This window comes from Geospiza fortis, unplaced genomic scaffold (genome assembly GCF_000277835.1).
Source record: "Geospiza fortis unplaced genomic scaffold, GeoFor_1.0 scaffold190, whole genome shotgun sequence".
Classification (NCBI taxonomy): domain Eukaryota; kingdom Metazoa; phylum Chordata; class Aves; order Passeriformes; family Thraupidae; genus Geospiza; species Geospiza fortis.
The window spans coordinates 61,415-79,268 of record NW_005054328.1 but is presented as its reverse complement, the minus strand read 5'-3'; the positions used below and the strand labels follow the sequence as shown (position 1 = coordinate 79,268).

The 17,854-nt window shown below is 38.5% G+C and overlaps 1 long non-coding RNA gene across 1 annotated transcript in view; it reads left to right on the top strand.

Moving 5' to 3' along the window:
• Nucleotides 1-12,180, top strand: part of LOC115947878 — a 31,757-nt gene extending 19,577 nt beyond the window's left edge. The window contains exons 2-3 of the long non-coding RNA XR_004081736.1: nt 9,799-9,984; nt 11,532-12,180. This is a non-coding gene — a long non-coding RNA (uncharacterized LOC115947878). The remainder of the gene's footprint in view (nt 1-9,798; nt 9,985-11,531) is intronic.
• The last annotated feature ends 5,674 nt before the right edge of the window (nt 12,181-17,854 follow it).

Below are 17,854 nucleotides of genomic sequence, written 5' to 3'. Positions count from 1 at the left end.
TGCTAATTCAGAGGAGGGGTTAGAGAACAAAGTGGAGTTTGATGAAATTTAAATGCGACACTTAATCCTGTTAGCAGACAGAGGGAAAAGTTTTTTGTTCCATGGAGGGGAAGGAGAGGAGCTATTGAATTTACCTGAAATCTATGCATCAGGAAGAACCATATCAAATGGAATCTGGGCCCATGCCTTGTTTCAAATACATCATCTTTGCCAAACAGAAACCTCAGCTGAGTTTCTGTACAACTGAAGCCCTGCTTGTTTTCAACCTGCAGCAACTGTTGTTTAATACAGATGAGCAACTTAACCTTCTTTGGGTTGTTCACATACCATAGTGATGAGCCTTACTGAAATATTACAAAAGAAGTTAAGTTTACTGCCAATTTAGGAGCAAAGAAAGTATGTTCAGGTGAGGCTTTTTTTACTGTGTTCAGGGTCAAGTTGTGATTTTATTGCTAAAAAAAATTGTTTCGTTTCAGCATAGCTTCTTCAAGTAATGCCTGTTCTTTTCTCTCAAATTTTTCTTTGACGTTGCTAATTAATCAGCCTTAGCCAAAAATGTGTTAAATGACTTCATAAGTTGTCAGTCATATGTTCAGTGTGACTGCAGCATGTGGTGGTGCTGAGCACCGTGATTTCTGTGAGGTCCCTGGCACAGTTCTGGATCAGTGTATACATGAACCTGCCCCTGCATGGGTGGATCGTGGGGCGGGGCAGCACTGGTGGGACTGCTGCACGTAGACAGTGCGAAGGGGCGGACTCTGAGGGAGGCTGTGAGGGTGGAGATTTCATTTCTGGTAAGACACAGTGAAGAAGAAAGCATGAATGAGCTGTCATAGAAGCTGTAATGTGGGGTGCCAAATCTGTCCTTGTGTGATACTGGAGGTAGAGAAGTAGGCTTACTAAGGGCAAGGAAGGTTGCAGATCTTGACAGGCCTAGACCACGACAATAGCTGCTGTTTGATTCAGCTGAGAAGGGACAGGTGGCCCTAAGAGGATATAAGGATTCTTAGAGTCTTCTTTCTGGCAGTAATTTTCTATCTATTCCCGTCACAGTAAGATTTTTGCCTTTACTTCACTGGAGAGTATCATGTTAAAGAGAACGTGGAAGACAAAGAGTTGCCTGGATGGGCTGGAAATGTAAGGGTCAGTTGAAAGGACTTAAATTTAGATTTTATGCATAAATAATTTGCAAGCCTGGGTGTTTGGCTAGGTCTGTGGAGTTGGAAGTATTAATTACTTGTTAGAGTTAGCCGGAATATTTTTCTTGAAGTAGGGAGATGAAGAAAGAATTCATGTGTGCCATTGGACACAGAGTCCAATGCCAGTTTTCTGGACCATGTTCACAAATGAGGATGGGATTTTTTTAAATTGCAAAGTAAACCACCCAGATTGAATGTGCAGAAGAGCTTTTAAGGATCCCCACTCTAAAAACAAATGGAATATCTTCTGATAAGGAAGGAAGAAAGGGGATAGCAGAATAGAAGACCTGATTCTAGACTGTCACAGAAAAGATTGGTAACTCAAAATACACAGGGATGTAATAGTGCAAATATCTTTAGACTTTGGCAAGAGCACTGTTGGTTAAGTTAACCTGAAGAAGATCTGGGATGGAAATAGGAAAGTGAAACTTAAGGCAACTGCTGTGCTTGGAGAAGAAATGGAGATCTGGGTATTTAAAGAAGAACTGAGTAATCTAAGAGAGGCAAAATAACTAAAGGATGAAAATTCCCTAATAAGTCATACTTTGCCTTAAAACTTATTTGTAAGTCATTGAAAAGGGGATGTCTTTAAAAACAAATGAACCAACATTAATATTTTAACATGGTTATAGTAACCATAAGACACTAGCAATAGGAAATGCTTCCTGCATTGCTTAATTCTTGTGAATGTAATAGAACTCTTAAGCTGTCATCGGCAAGAAAAATTAAATGTACAAGTATTTCAAGCGTAGTGCCAAATATTATTCCTACTTGTCCATGTAGAAATGACAGCATTTCAGGATGGTAATTTCCGCTTTTTTAAGAGCATCTTTAGCTAGAACTTTTTTCATTGAGGAAAAAAATGTGTCCATCGTTCTCCATCTGCACGGGCATGCCCATACTGCCCCATAACTATTGAAATGCCAGCCTCTTTCAAAGCCTCACAGCTCGGATGCCGTTTGCCATAGTGCATTCAACAGCAGAGCTAACTGCTTGGTGGGTGTAGAGGAAATGCTAGAAGATAGCCACACATAATTTAGGTAATGTAGAGAAAAATCCAAAACCCCCTTTGAATACTCAAGGGTGCGCTTTGAACGATTTTAGGAAAGTTGTGCTAAATAGTAACTGTCTGTAAGATTATTTCCACTCAAGTTTTGCTGGTAATCTGAACTTTTTAAGTGCATCTTAGCAGTTTTGCTTCTGCAGAATCTGAAATTCTTTGTGTTCTTATAACTTTGATTGTGAAGGAGTTACGTTTCTGGGGTGAAAGGAGCCAGCTATTCTATTATTCTGGCATAGTGTGCAAGCTGGCTGTTGAGTTATGTACTCTCAATGCTGGTAATGTTCTTGAGATTTCCTGAATAGACGGTAACTGGAATAGTGCTTATCATCTGGGCATAGCAAACTCGGTCTGAGCAAGTGGCACGCGTAAAACTGAGACACTTGGGTTGGGTTTTTGCACATTTTGAATGTGCAGAAAGTGGGGGGGAAATGACATGCAGAAGAGCTGTTGTAGAAACAAGTGTTTACGTGTGGGGAATTTGAGGGAGGGAAGTTAACAGAGAGAAATTATGAGCCTCAAGGGTCCTTGTTACAATTAGAGCCAAGACTCAGGAATTAAGAATTCCAATTTAGAGAGTACGCATAAATTACCTCTTGTTTTAACCTGACAAAGACGTGCAGTTGTATGGAACAAAATAGGAATTGTGAAAGGTTTCCTAATAAAACTCAAAAGCAAGGTGAAACATGCTTATAGTTTTTCTATTTAATTAAGCACTGAGTCAAGTCTGCAGCTAACCTTGCCTCTTGAGTCAGGGATTAGGCTCCTCCAGGAGAAACTTCTCAGACTACAAAGCTCACCTGAATTGGAGGGAGGTTCCAAGGCTTAGTTTAGGTATGAAATTAAGAGGTGCTCTACTTTAAGTGTTTTGAGGGTTTCCTGTGAAGAGATTTACTTCACATTCTTTTTTTTGCATTTGCTGCTGCTCAACTTACAGACTTACAGGCAGTTTGTACTCCATCTCCCCTTCAAAATTACGTGGCTTTCAGGATGCTGCCTCTCTGCTTTTTATTTCTATTTTTCATATTAATATCCCAAAAATAAATGCTCAGAAGAAGTCTCTATCTTTGTTTCTGTTGCTCTCTCATTTTATTCAACCTGAGATACGAAATTGTACAAAGGAAATCCAAGAGTGCAGTATGGTTAAAACTGAAGCTCAAACCTCAGAGCTGTGCTGAAATGGCCCTATAAGGCAAGAAAAATATTTCAGTAAGTTCTTTTCCAAACCATTGGCCTAAAAAGTTAATTTTTTTGTTCTTCGGTTTTAACTCAGCAAGTTTCTTTTAATTATATAATTTTTAAAGTTTTTTGCATTGGACTTGGGAAGATACATGCAGAGATTTTGTAAGACTGTGCAATAAGCCAGTATTAAAATTACAAACATTTGTTGTATTACTCTTATGAAAGCAAGTTTTCCTGATGTAAATTTCCACAGGTCAATGTATGTTGCTTTGCTTACCTGAATATTTCTTACAAAACGGAAATCATGTCACTAACATTGAGTAGGTCTATGCCAAGCAAAAATTTTAAGTTAGGTTTCTTAGTCACTTAACAATTCTCTTCTTGATTTCTACAATTTCTAGTGTTCTCTTAATACAGATTTTTGCTTCAAAGTAAGACTTGTTGATTGTGGTAGGACAAGAAGCTCAATCTATAAACTCGCGAAGCTGAAAATTCTTGCTGAGACTAAATAATATAAATTATGTTTGGCGTGGGAGAGTGGTTTCTTTCCTTTTTTGATTGTTTTTTAACATGTGCACTAATGGTCTGAAGTAAGGCCTGCTCTTTAAGTAGCCTGTGAAACCTCTCTAGTTAGTAGCTTTAGTAGCGAAGTTTGTAACTGAATTTGGACATGGAGCAGAAAAAAATGATTATATGCCACATGTCTTGCTGAAACTAATTTCTACCATCAAGAAATCATAGATTTATATATTTATTTGCATGAAGAAGTTAGATAAAGTCTGCTGTTAGAAGTTTCAAAGCAATATCGCCTCACCTGGGGATGCTCTGGAAACTCTTTCCTTTGCAACTCTTTCCTTTGCAGCTCTTGTAAAAGTCAGAGACAGGGAGAATGTGGGGAGAGCTTGTGCTGTAGCACAAGGACAGACATGGTAATGCTTGTTTTGCAGAAAAGCTTTATTTAGCTTAGCAACCTCATTGCTAAATATTCCCTGTCATTTTGCAGCATAATCTAAGGAGACTAAAGCTATTTAGGAACAGAGGGAATGTGAATGTGTGGGGCCAAGACTCGTTGCTAGAGAATCTGATGAGCGTGAGAGAGAATTGAACCTTAATAATAGATTATTTAGTGTCAAGCTGGTTCTTGTTGTCCTGAGGCATAAGAAGTTTAGGCCTACTCTTACACCGTTGTTGGGTTTTTGTTCATGTTGATAATGTGCAAATGAGATCTATTGTGTGTGATTTTTTTCCATTCAGGATTTGCAGAAGGGCTGGATATGTGTACCAGGACAGCTGGGGGGAGTTAAAGAAATATCCTTACCAGCCTGGAGTAGGGGGTTGTACTAGCAGTTGTCTAGGCTGTACTGACATCTGGTGGCAGTTTATATATTTATAAAGGATTTGAAATACTTTTCATTCAAAGGTGGGCCAATTAATTCCCTGTCTAGAATATGCCTGCTTATGTATTTTGGGCTGTTCCACCTTATTTTGTAGCTTGTGTGTGGTGGCTGTTCTTTTCCCACTGTCTTGCTTCTGACTCTCAGAGGCAAAAAGTTTAAAATTGTTGAAACTAATCTTTCTTTCACCTAGTTTAAAAATGTATTGACTTTGTTTTCAGGGTTTTTTTTGTGAGTCTTATAGCAGTTATATGAAAAAGGAAACATTATTATTTTATTTTCTTCTTTTTCCTTCAAATAGTTGCAGGGCTCATGAAGAAAATGAATGGGATAGTTTTCTTTCTTTGAAGCTGAAAGGAGAGCTGAAGGAGAACCCTGAGATCTACCTCCATTTTTAGATCTTCCCCATCAGGCAGAGACTCCAGGGCTCCTGTTTACATACCCATGTATATATAAATACATGTTTCTGAAGTGGAACACAAAATTTTTAAGATGGGAAAAATCAGAATTCACTGTCATGGACTTGAAGTAATCTTAGAAACATGCGAGGGTTTTTTTTGGAGAAAGTTGATAACAAATCATTGTTACCAGGATCAAAAGATATTCACTGGAACTGTGTGGCTTTCCAGAAACAGGCAGGTGAGAAAGAAATCGTGGCAATTTTGAGAGAAATTGTTCTTCATTTAGGAGAACAGCAGTAGTGAGAGGTTTGTAGTTTTCGTGGTTACCACACAGAGATGGAGACTAAGGAAGGGGGTTCCACCAGACTCTGGCTAAGCTCTAAGGATGCCTGACACTGTGACTGCTCCTTCCCAGGTCCAAATCTCAGTTCTTACTTCAAACTGACACAGCTATTATACTACATACTAGCTGCTTCTTGAGGGGGACTGATCAGTGAAGGAGATAAGTTGGGAATATCTCCAAATATAAAGACCACAAAGTCTCCAGGATTCCACCAGGCAAAGAAGAAAGAGTTTTAAATAGCTTGCAGTCTTTCCTGAGCCTAGTCCTTTTTAAGTTGTCTGTATTCAGAAAGGGAATTCAGCACAAGTATTTTGCCCCTCAAGTGGGTCACTGCAGGTGGGTCAGGTAAGCCTTTATGTAGGCAAGTTAGCCTTCCCTGTGTGCATTATGGATTTTGAGGAAGGTTTTGAGACACTTTTGAATTTTTGTGAAAGGCAATGTAAGAGGCCTTCCTATACAAAATAGTGCATCATTAGTTTTGCTAATGGCATAATATTTATAATGTTCAGTGATATTTGCCCCCATTTTCATGGTGTGCTTGATGCAGAGAAGAATGATTAGCTTTTTTAGAGAGCCATGAGTAGAGAAGATAGCATAAAGTCAGCTCATCTTACAAGCCTGTAAGGGAGTTAAACCTTACACTATATATAATTTTTTTCCTGTTTGCAGACAGGGTAATTTTTATTTATTTTATGGTCCTCTGCTGTTGGGTGATATAATTGACTGGTTCTGGCTATAACAAGTATTCTCTAAAGTGAGCAGTGAGTAATTTGTGCATGTTGGCACCCAATTCATTGTCATTACCAGAAATTAAACATTTAACTTGCTACAAAGGAAAAAGAATACGTTTTCTTTTCAATCTTTCCCTTTTGTGCTTAGTTGTAAAATGAAAGCAAATTAATGACTACACTTTCTTTATGGTGTGGCATTTACTGGGTAACTCACAGTCTCTTCTTTCCAGGTGATGGCAGGGCAGTGCTTTACTTTTGGGTTGTTTGTTGTTGCACTGCATTCTTTTAGCAGCTGCTTCTAATGTAACTGTCTGTACTGCATTTTACAGTCATATCCCTCAAGTGTGGGAGAGTGAAGCCAAGGGGGGGAGAGCATGTTTTAGCATCAGGTAAATAACTATGTCACTAACACCTTGCTCTTGGAGATCTGGGGGAGAAAGCTTTTTTTGCAGTGCTTAATCCTTACTTTTGTGATAGCTTTGCTGAGACCATGTCCACTTGTGTGGCTATTGGTGCACGTAGTGCCTTCCCTTCGACCCTTCAGGGGAAGGATTTTAGGCTAGCTTTGTGCAAGGCTTGCTGGCCAATCACCAGCTGTATTTCTTAGACACCTACAGAAGGACATGCTTTGCAATGGAAGCTGGGGCAGGCAGGTTGCTGTATCTGGGTACCTAGACACAAACAAGGAGCTGTGTCTGGCAAGTGGTAGGCATCTCTCTTGGCAAAGGGATATGATCTATGTAACTTCTTATCCTCCTCAAGTACATCACCTTAGATGCATCTTTGACTACATAAATATTAGTAAAAAGGGAGCCACCTGAAACAATGTGGAAGTCAAAGGCAGTCAATGGAGAAGCAGTAGAAATACAGAGGACTTGTGCCTAAAGTCATCATTTAATTGCTGTCATGTTCTTCTGTCATTTGTTCTGACTGTAGGCCCTTTAGAATAGGAATTGCTGTGTTGAGCATAAATGGAGTTCTTGCCAGAAGATTTCCTTAAGTTGTTTGAAGTTACCTGGTGCGCCTTTTCAGAAGCACATCTGAAATATATATGCAAAACTGACTTTTAAAGTCCTAAGTCACTTGTCTCATTCATTTAATGCTAAAGCTGAGGAGTATATAACAAGTCTCAAAAGTGTTCAGGATTCCATGAGACCATAATATGTTACTTAGGTTTTATCCTGATTTTTCTTGTTCCGAAACTCCAGATTCTTTTTGCTTCACATGTTTTGAGTATTTCCTTGTCACTGCATCGTTTGCCTTGACAAGTTTTCTTCTCTGTGTGCTGACAGTATGTCACCTATTACAGTGGTGACTCTCACAATTTTCTTAGATATGAGGCCCACAGCTGCAGTAGTTCACAAGCTTGTTTTGAAAGCAGAATTTTTTCCTGCTATAGACAGTTTGGGTGGTTTTTCTACTTACTTTTTAGCAAGTAAAATATCAGTGCTTTCTGAATTTACATAGTTATGTGGGGTTTGTTGTATTGGGGACATACTAGATTATTAGAAATAGGGTCTTTTTTTGTTCCATGTATTAAACTTGGAAGAACTGTTCTAATGTTAGAGTGTGAAGTACATTAATATTTTCTAAGTCAGCTGTTGGATTTTAAGCCCTGAAATTCGAATTGTACTGGAAAAGTAATTGTAAATAGCAATTCTAACCAATGGTAATAAAAGATGCACATCAAGATGATATCATGATTGATGTTTTAAATATAAAAAATAATCATCGTAGTTCTTACAGGATCAAAATAGGATCTGTTAGCAAAGAAATATCAGACACCTGTCAACTAAAGATTGAGTGTACTGTGGTAAATTCCATCAGAGACTACCACAATACTATTTTTCAACTTTCTCTTGTAAAGAGCTGAAGTGCCTTCTGCAAATCATACTTAATCTGCAAATCTTGAACGAGAAATGTAAGGTCTCTTGCAGCAGTTCATGTGGGATTTCAAAACTGGCTCTGCTTCCAGGAAGACTTGGGATTAGATTACCTACTGAGATGTTTACACCTTGGTTATTCTGAGATGTACCCATTTTCCTTGCTCTGAGAGAGCAGCTCCATGATTTTATTTCTGCACTTTGTGCTTTTGTTTCTCCTGCTGGATTCATTGTTGAGCCAATGCCAGGCTGTTTCTAGTAGGGCTACCTGGCAATCTCATTGGTGTGGCTGCTTGACTGAAGACAGGGATTTTCCTCTTCTACTATATGTCCTAGAGAGAGATCCAACCCCACTGATGTAGATCCCACTGACATGTAAAAGTGGTGAAGTTAGGAAAAATGCATCCTCTTAGTGCAGAACTAGCATAGGTTGTTTAACTGCTGACCAGATGATTTATTGAGGATGGACAGCTCAAGAAAGAAAACTTTTAATTCTTAAAATTTGTGCCACCTTTGCCCTTGCAATCTGTATTCTTTTATAGCAGACTAGAAGGTAAAGACAATCTATGCCTTCAGATCTATTTCAACTTTTGAGCCTCCTGCTCATCTTTAGGCCTCCTCACGAATGGTCAAGCAATGGACAATTGCATAGTCCCCTTCTTTCCCCTCCTGCTGCTGCTGTGTTTCCTCACCAAATCGATTCCCTCAGGCACTGGCTTTGGGATATCTATCCTGATTCTTAGAATCACTGGAATGATATGTAGATAATGGTAGAAGAGAAAACTATATTGTTACTTTGGTCCAAATGAAACTTACTTCATGCCCACAGAGCAGCTGTTTCCTCAGAAAGCTGGCCAATATACTGTGCTGTAAAAGGTGTTCATATGATGATGAGTACTGTACTACTATTGGGGCATCCCTTCTATGGGCTGTGCACTCAGCTAAAGCTCCCCTACCTTTTCAATAGCAGATTAACCTTTTTTGAAGTACGTTGCTGTGCTTCTGTAACACAATTCAGGTCCCTGGTCACTTGAATATGTTTTTTTGCATGTGCATTGTTTTTTAAAGCAGAAACTATTAATAATCTTGCTTTCTGACATTGTACTTAAACCTGGTTAAGTGGAATCTTTTTCTCATGTGAGGATTTCGACTTTTGTTCTACATGACAAAATTTTTTCTTTTTTTCTGATTGGATTCTCTTTTTTTTTTTAATTTTGTTTGGTGCTTTTTTTCCTCTTAAAGATGATGCCTTCAAGGAAACTGAATACTTAAAATGTTTCTGAGTGGAAAGTATAATCTCAAATGTACCTAGACTGCTGTTAACGGCCACATATTGTTATTTAATCAAACTCTTCAATTTACCAGGCTATATCTGTAAAAGTATTCTTTTCCTCACAGTATTCAAAAGTGACATTCCTCTGTTAATTAAAAATAAGCTATATAGTGTAGGCATTCTGTGAGCCAGCACTCTAAATACCAGTTTTAAGTACTGTTAAAAGCTTCCAGTTCTTTGGAAATTACATGACAGCTCTTACTTGTAGAATGAAAAGACCATTTTTCTGCTATGTGCACTCATTAAAATGGTGAATTCTCTATTTTCTGCAGGCACAACTTCAGGACATGCCGGAGTATTTTGGAGTGAACTGGCAGTAAGCCTTGCAGTACCATGGTGGCAATAATACTGGCTGTCTCTGAAGATGCTGAAGCTCAGCCTTGCTTTGAACTTCTTTCTTAGACCCTCCAACTTGTTCACGAAAGACTTAAAACTGATTTGGATTCATATGGTCATGGGTATGGATTTTTCCCTCCCATTTCTTGACATCTGCATGTTTCCAGCAGTCAGTGATGAAGTCAGTGCTAGGTCTGCTGACATTTGGTCTGTTCTGGGGAGCTCTGAGTGACAGGTATTGTAAACATCCTACACTCTCAGCTGTGGAAAATAAGAAAGCTGGGAGAAGGCTGTTTACTCTCCCTGCCTTGGAAATCATCTGGAGGGCAAGGATGGAATATTATGTTGATTGTATTTCTGACAGCCTGTATTTCATACTTTACATTATGGTGTCAGTAAACAAATTATGTCATTACATCACATCAGCAATGTCTTGTGTTCAGACCAAGGTCAGAAGGGCCTTATGATATGCTTCAGCTGTACTACTGGCTTGAGGGAAGCTTAAATAGTGTCAATAATACACTGCAGTACTTCCATCCTTAAGCAGTGATTAAAAAAGACCTGTCACACTTTTTTGGTAGTGATACATAAAAGTTGCAGTGTGGTCATCCTCAAATTGACACATCAGTATTGTATTTAATCAAAATTGCCCTTAAATGGTTGGGACTTGTTTTCTAAGATCTACCTAATTCTTGTTTTTTACCCAAAAGAGCTAGAAACAGAGGTCAGAAGGCAAAAAGATTGTAGGGGAATTAAAATTTCAGTTTCTTTTCAAAGAAAATCAGAGGTGTTAACATCAACTCAAACTCTAAATTAAATTGGGATACAAAGGTCTTATACCTTATGTTTTCCACTTGGTGCTCCCTACCACTTGCTCCCCAGACTGTATTATACTTTGTGCTTTGTCCTGGCAATCTTTCCCTTCTTCCTTTGTGTTTCTTTCATTCTATATGCTGTAAGCCAAGTCTAACTTACCAGTTTAAATGTAGAATAAGCTGAAAAAGTAATTTTCCTTTTAAATCTAATATCCTGCTGGCATGGTCCTAAACTCCTAAACTGAGTTTTGCAGCTTTTCTTAAGCAGGGACTCTGGCAGAAAGAATATTCTTTCCCTCTTTTCTTTTTTCTTGTTTATGGGGAAGGGACACTATTTGTGTGTTCAAAGATCACTGTCTAGTTTCTTTTGCAATAGCATTTTTATGTGTTCAGATCCTGCTTCAGGTTTTTAGGAAAGACATTTAAATATAAAATCTTTGAAATAAGGGCTTTTGGAAGAGTTTAGTTTTCAGGGTTTGGAAATGGATGGGCGTGGGAAGACAACAGGTAAAAGAATGTGTAAGGATTTGAAGTAGTTCTTACACAAAATGGACAAAAAGGAATTCAGACTTTTATGCAGAACTTTAAAAAGTCAGTTATTTCAAGTAATAATTGTTTTCCAGGCTCTGACTTGCTTTCCTATTGGAGGAAGCAGTAAGAGGGAAAGCCAAGGTCAGAGTGCTGTAGTGAAGGACTAAGTTGATGAGTAAAAAGAAGGCTTATGATTAATGTAGTAATTTCCAAGAAAAGCAGAGTTAACCCCTGAAAATGATTGTTTGAAGGAGATGTTAGCTGTTCAGACTAGTCAGACGATAGGGGGTAGCATTTCCTAATACACATGGTTCCCTTGGCAGAGAGAGATTTCTGGGGATGATGGAGCACAGTTACTTCCTCCACTGCATGACAATAGTGATTGTAGATTATGCTGTCCAGGAAAGACAACCTCCTGAAGGAGATAAATTCCTTAATTTCGGAGATGTGGGTTTGTATATTATTTTTATTTAGACGTGTTTTGGGTTTGGAGTCATTATTTTGTGTCAATTGAAAATACTTCTCTATATTTAATATTACTTGCTTGTGCATTGAATAATGAAACTCCATCTTCAGTTTCATCAGTATAAAACTCCAATACTCCCACCTTTGTTGTACATTTTTCCTGGCTTTGTACTGACATGATTTGTTTAAACTGCAAACTAATTCAGTGACTTGACCCCACTGAAAACTAAGTAAGCAACACAGCTTTTATGTGGATCAGCCGCTTACTCCACCACTGTCCTGTGCCTGAAATGCTACTGAAAGTCCTAGTTCCTTCAAATGGCCACTTTCCTGAAGAAAATCACAGCGTTTATTTTGAATAGATTATGTAGTCCTAAAACAATAAAATAGTGAAATTACAGGATTTTGAATCTTTTATTTTATATTACATTATTCTGCTGATGCTGTCTGTACACAATTGCAAGCATGGTGCTAAAATAAATTCAGATTAAATTGTTTTAATTAAAATGTTTCATTTTTTGAACACCATTTTTGCTTCTCCTTAAAAGATGTGTTGGTAAAGTCTAACCTTAATTGTGTTGCTAAAATGGAGCAACTGGTAATTTTGCTATCTCCAGACCTTTAATTGTAAAGGTATGTTCTGTTCTACCTTCACCATATTGAGCACTGTATAAATTGCATCATTTTTAGATCACATAGGTTTTTTCCCTCCAAGGTATTGCTTGCCAAGCCAAAGGCAAACATTATGTCCTTTTCTCTTGTTAATCCCAGACTTCAAAGTGTTGAAGATTCTTCCCAGTCTGTCAATTAAACACAGAGTTTTTCCATTGTGGATGAAAAATGTAACAGGGCTGTTTCAAAAGCCTGTTGCCAGTAATGAGCTTTGGATTGGGTCCATGGAGAGGTAATCTGGATAGCTACCACCAAAGTCATCTCTGGGAAGTTGCTGATTGTAGGCGTGGCCTTTTTTCTTAAAGGGTGGTTCTGCCAAGAGGCAAAAATGACTTGTTCCAAGTGATTCTTGGCACCACATTGGACAATATTATTCCTGCCTGTTATGGTCAACATCCTACATTGATTGTGTTTCCGTAATTTTTTTTGTTATGAGGAAAAGGACAGTTCTTGTTATCATGTTTCTTTATTTCTAAACTTTGTTTGGTTTTGGTTTGTTTGGATTTTTAAGCTACATTTTTGATTATGTAGTGCTTCAAGGTAACTGTCAAACATCCATTACATTTGGTAATACAGGGAGTGACCGTGGGAAGGAACAAAAAAATGTATGGGAGTACTCAGGCCGAGCTGTTGCTTGTACTGAGATTGCAACCTGAACTTGAGATTTACAAGTGAAATATTAGAAAAATATTGTATTAAAAGTTTCAAAGAGCTGCTGGTGAGGGAAATGAGAGGTGAAAGGGGACAAGAGGTAATTGACTTGTCATCCAAAGGGTGAAAAGTAATATAATGTTGATTTTAAGTGTAAACACTTCCTTGATGATGCAGTAAAATAAAACTATAATTTCCTTTAATGCTTATACAGAAGTCAAGTTCTGCTTTATGCAGTAAATCTCACTGTCACTGATTCTAAGTCAGTACAGGAGAATTTAAAAGTCTTTGACAAGCTATTCTACTTTGAAGACCTATACCAAAATTGAAAAAGTGTTTGCTTTGAATGAAGAAGAAGAAGAAAACCACATGATGTGGACTTCAATCATAATTGCCCTGAAATGAGAGATGGAGTTCTAGATCTGAGTTTTCTCTGTGCTGTGATTGAGATAAAAACATGTAAAAGCAACTGTCCTTCTGCAAAATGCAAACAGGTGTGGAACATCTGCAGTACAAATACTCATTCATATGCAAACAAATGTTTTTACAGCTTAAAAATACATTAGCTGAAGATCTGATCAAACACTTTGTTTGATTCAGGTTTTATTCAAAATCAGGTTCAGTTTTTTAAAAAGTCTTTCTATGTAAACTGATTCTCATAATGTTTAATTAAATAGGATGCAAAAGCTGAAGTTTCTATTACTTTTGTGAAGATTTTGGTTTTTGTCAGCTCTGGGTTCCATCCAAGACCTACTTAACTACAGTTCAGCTGTTGTTTCCTTGTTTTTGACCTTTGGTTTTAAGGATGATAGCATGAATTAAATGAAAATACCCTTTTCTAGCAAACACTTTATATAATAAGCAAACTTCAGCTGAGCAGTGCAGGCTATAACTGCAAAACTGAGGTCTTGCTTATTTTAAATAGTGTATTATGATAGCTAAATTATACTTGATGTAACTCTTCAAAAAGGAGAAAAGTGTGAGGCTGCGTTGCATGTCTTATGTTTGCAATGCTGACTACTTTACAAGAGGATCCAGTTTTGTTCCTGCTTAAGTTAGTAGGGGATTTTTGTTTGCTGCCTTGGTGCTGTTATTAAACTGTTAAAATAATCCTGCAGAGAGCTGGGCTTTAATCCTACTTTTGGATAAACTCTCTGCTTTCTCCATGAAGAAGATGACACTTCCTCTGTGCAGGCAGAACCGCACGTTGTTCATCAGTTGCAGTAAAGCATGCTTTCTGAAATGATGCCATCACAAGCTGGTTTGTCTCATTGTGTTCCAGCTTTTCCTGTGATTTAGATTGCATTACCTGCTTGTTTTGCTGGGGAGGCAGGAAGGGTGTTACAGACCTTATGCAGGGTTATTGTAGAGGCTGCTGAGAGCTCCTCCTTGTGCTTTTGTTGTGATGCTGTGTCCTCCTGGGGGTGAGAAGAGGGCATACAGTTGTTTAGAGTGTGTGCTTGTAGGGCAGCCACAGTTTGTACAGGTGTATCTGGCCAGCTGAGGGAGTGAGATCTGCCCAGTTCTGGCACCATGGAAATTTGCTCCAAGCCATCCCCACCCAGCTTTGAGACCCTGGGTATATTTTTAGCTATGACCTTGTTTCATTATTCAGTTTACGAGAAATACATTGGGTCTTGTCACCAACCAAGGACTTCTGGCTTTCTGACATTTGAAGGCTGCATTTCTCCAGTTGTTTCAGTATAGCCTAGAGCATCTGCTGGCTCAGGTGTTCTGAAAAAGTGCTGCTAAAATAACTCAGCTCTGATGGGCAAAGAATAGGTTGATGTTGACAAATGAAATAATTTCAGGATCTATGACATTTTTGTTCTGTAGCTTGGCTGGAAATATATGGCTCTGTTATAGCTGTGAGCTTTGGAAATAGTTGAACTTTGTGCAACTTGCCTGACTTGCGAAGTTGTTGAAGGACATTGGGATGCCACCAGATTTTATGCTTAGTTCACAAAGTACAGATGAAATATGCACAGTGGTAATTTTTTTTCTTGTATGTGACCATACTCGCAGCATAGATATTAATGGAGCTGCTAATTAAGATCTTGCTGCTTGACTGTGCTCAATTTAATGTGAAATATTTAAAAGATGTGTAGATGTGGCACTTGGAGACATGGTTTAGTAGTGGAATTGGCAGTGTTAGTTTTATGGTTGGACTTGATGACATTAAAGGCCTTTCTAACCTAAATAATTCAATGATCCTAGGACTCTAATTGATTAAAAGCTACAATATGCTTTGTGCCTGCATGAAAGAGCAGATCAAATCTAAATTGAAATAGATCATGTTTTACTGCCTTGGGGTAATTGTGTGTAGCCTAAAGCTTTTAAATTAAAAGTGACAAACCTAGTGGTCTCCTTTGCCACTCAGAGCAGGTGTGTGTCACAGTGTGGAGATTTGGAAAAGCAGGAGTGACCAAACTTGTCTGTTCTTCACTGAAGTCCTGACATTCCTGAGAAGTCCCACAGCTACTTGTGCCCATGGCTAGAAGCCTGTCATGTTGATTCCTGGGGACCCTGGCCCTTTGGGTCCCTGGAAGGGGCTCTCCAGAAGGTATCTATTACCTACCTTCTCTGTTGGAAATGAGAACTATCAGCTGCCTTTTGTGATTAGCCTTGCTGAAGTTTGCATGCTCTAGAAAGTCTTAGCAGGTAACCAGAGGGCAGCATGGTGGCTCTGTACCTTGAGAGCCAAGCTCTACTGCTAAGACAGATCTATTTTCTGATACTTCCAGTGGCAAATCTTATTCCAACAGTGCCTTTTCACCTATACTTAAATGTTTTTCATCTCCTGCAGGTGGGGGAGAGTATTAGGCCAAATGCTCTTTAGTGAGACTTTGCTGTCCTGTAGTTTGGGGATTTGGTTACAGCTATATGAACTTGCCATGTCACATGGCTTAGAATAGGCAGGACTAAAACTCAGAAAACAAAAGTAGTTGGATTGAAAATAACTGGTAAGATTTTTCTATGAATTGTTGAGCATTTCCAAGAGGGAGAGAAAAAAAGATCAGAAATTAGGGGTATTAAAGACAAATCAATGTCTGAACTGTCAGTTCAGGAAACTCCAGAGATAAACTGAATGGAAAGTTTTCCCCTAAGGTCCCCATGAAATTTCTAAAGATAAATCTAAATGGAGAACAGCATGGATTTACATCCTTCTCTACAGGAACAGAATAATTATTTGCAGCCAAAAAGGAAACTCCAGGTTCTTGGCAGAAAGAGGTCTGGCATAGAGACTTGAACTGAGTTGATTTAAAGTCTTTCAGGGGCAAGTGTGAGGTTTTTATGCATACATACAATAGAACAAATTTGTGCAAATGCAGAGGTGGGAGATGAAAAATGTTGCTTCATACTTGAAAATCCATGGATTTGGTTTGAGTATTTCTGCATGTTCAAATGTAGTCTGTGCCAAATGCACTGTTTACAGTAAGCAAGGTAATTACCTTTAAAGGAATATAATATATTCCCATTTCCGATTGCAGTATCCAACTTAAAAACAAGACTTATTTTGAGTATTTTAACAAAAATGCCATTTCTATTTTACACTTCGATCTGAGATGACAGGAAAGGTAGATGATGTATCATCAAATCCCAGTTTGAGCAGTCTGAAAAATATGTGTGGATTTTAGGTGCACAAAAGTTCACAATGATTTCTTGATTGCTGTGGGAAGTAGTTCTGAGTTTTGGTTTGTTGGGTGGGTTTTTTATGTTTTGGTGTTGTGTTTGGGTGTTTGGATGTTTTGTTTTATGTTTTTTCCTTTTTTAGTCGATCATACTGTTTTTTGATCTGTTTGATATTGTTGGAATCATTTAAAGCAGCATTAGGCTGGTTTTACTCTCTTCCGCTCTCTCTCTAGTCTGTATTTGTGCCTAGGGAAGCAGGAAGAGGAAGGATTTTGCTTCTGTCCATTTGAGTGAAGATTTCTGTGCTTTGCAGAGATTTTGTAGTGAGGCCTTTGCAGGCTTTTGTGGGTGGGTACTAAACCAGCAATTAGTTCTGCAGTATGTGAGAGTGATTCACAGAGTGTGTGCTCTGAGGCTTGTGCAGAGCAGGACCCAGCCAGGCAGCAGCCTAGACTGGGCTTTGCTTCCTCAAAGCCTTCCCCTCTGATACCCTGCTAAACTTGAAAGAAACTTCACAGGACTGTCCAGATTGATTTCTCTTCAGATTAACCAGAAAGATGAAATGCATATGGCTGTAGGGATAGTTCACATGGCTTAGCAATCTAGGGTTTTTTAGTTGTCTGCTCTTCTAAAGAGGATTTAAACTGAGACCTCAAAAGGTGAGCAGGGGAGAAGGCTTCACTTTTTCAAGCAGGAACACTGGCTTTTTTGTGGCCTGAGGACTGAGGACTTGCCTGTACATGGGCTTATTCTGAACAGCTCTCCAGGATGTCTCTGTGAGTAAAAGAGGGGCTTTGAAATGCAGTTTCATATTTGTATCATCCACTGTATTTGAAATGCACTCTGCTTTGATACTAACAGAATTTAGGCAGAGACGAGTTCTTGACAGTTTGTTGAAAACAAAATCTTGTGGAAATATTTTCTACTTTGAAAGAATTTTTGAGAAATGTGTTTGGATCCAGACTGGTTTGTGTGTGAACAGAGAGGGCAGACCTGCAGCGCAGGCACTGGCACTCAAGTGGGATGTGGGAGACTGAAATTCACATGTCTTACTTGATTCAAAAATGAAAACAAGTCTTGAAATCAAATACAGTTCTTGTACACAATAAAGTCCTTGACATTCAGCCTGCTTCAGAGTATATTTTTCAAATTAAGTAGTCCTAATTTCTCATTTCTTTAGTTATAGAAGGATCCAGTTACATTTGGGATACAATTTTTATGTGGG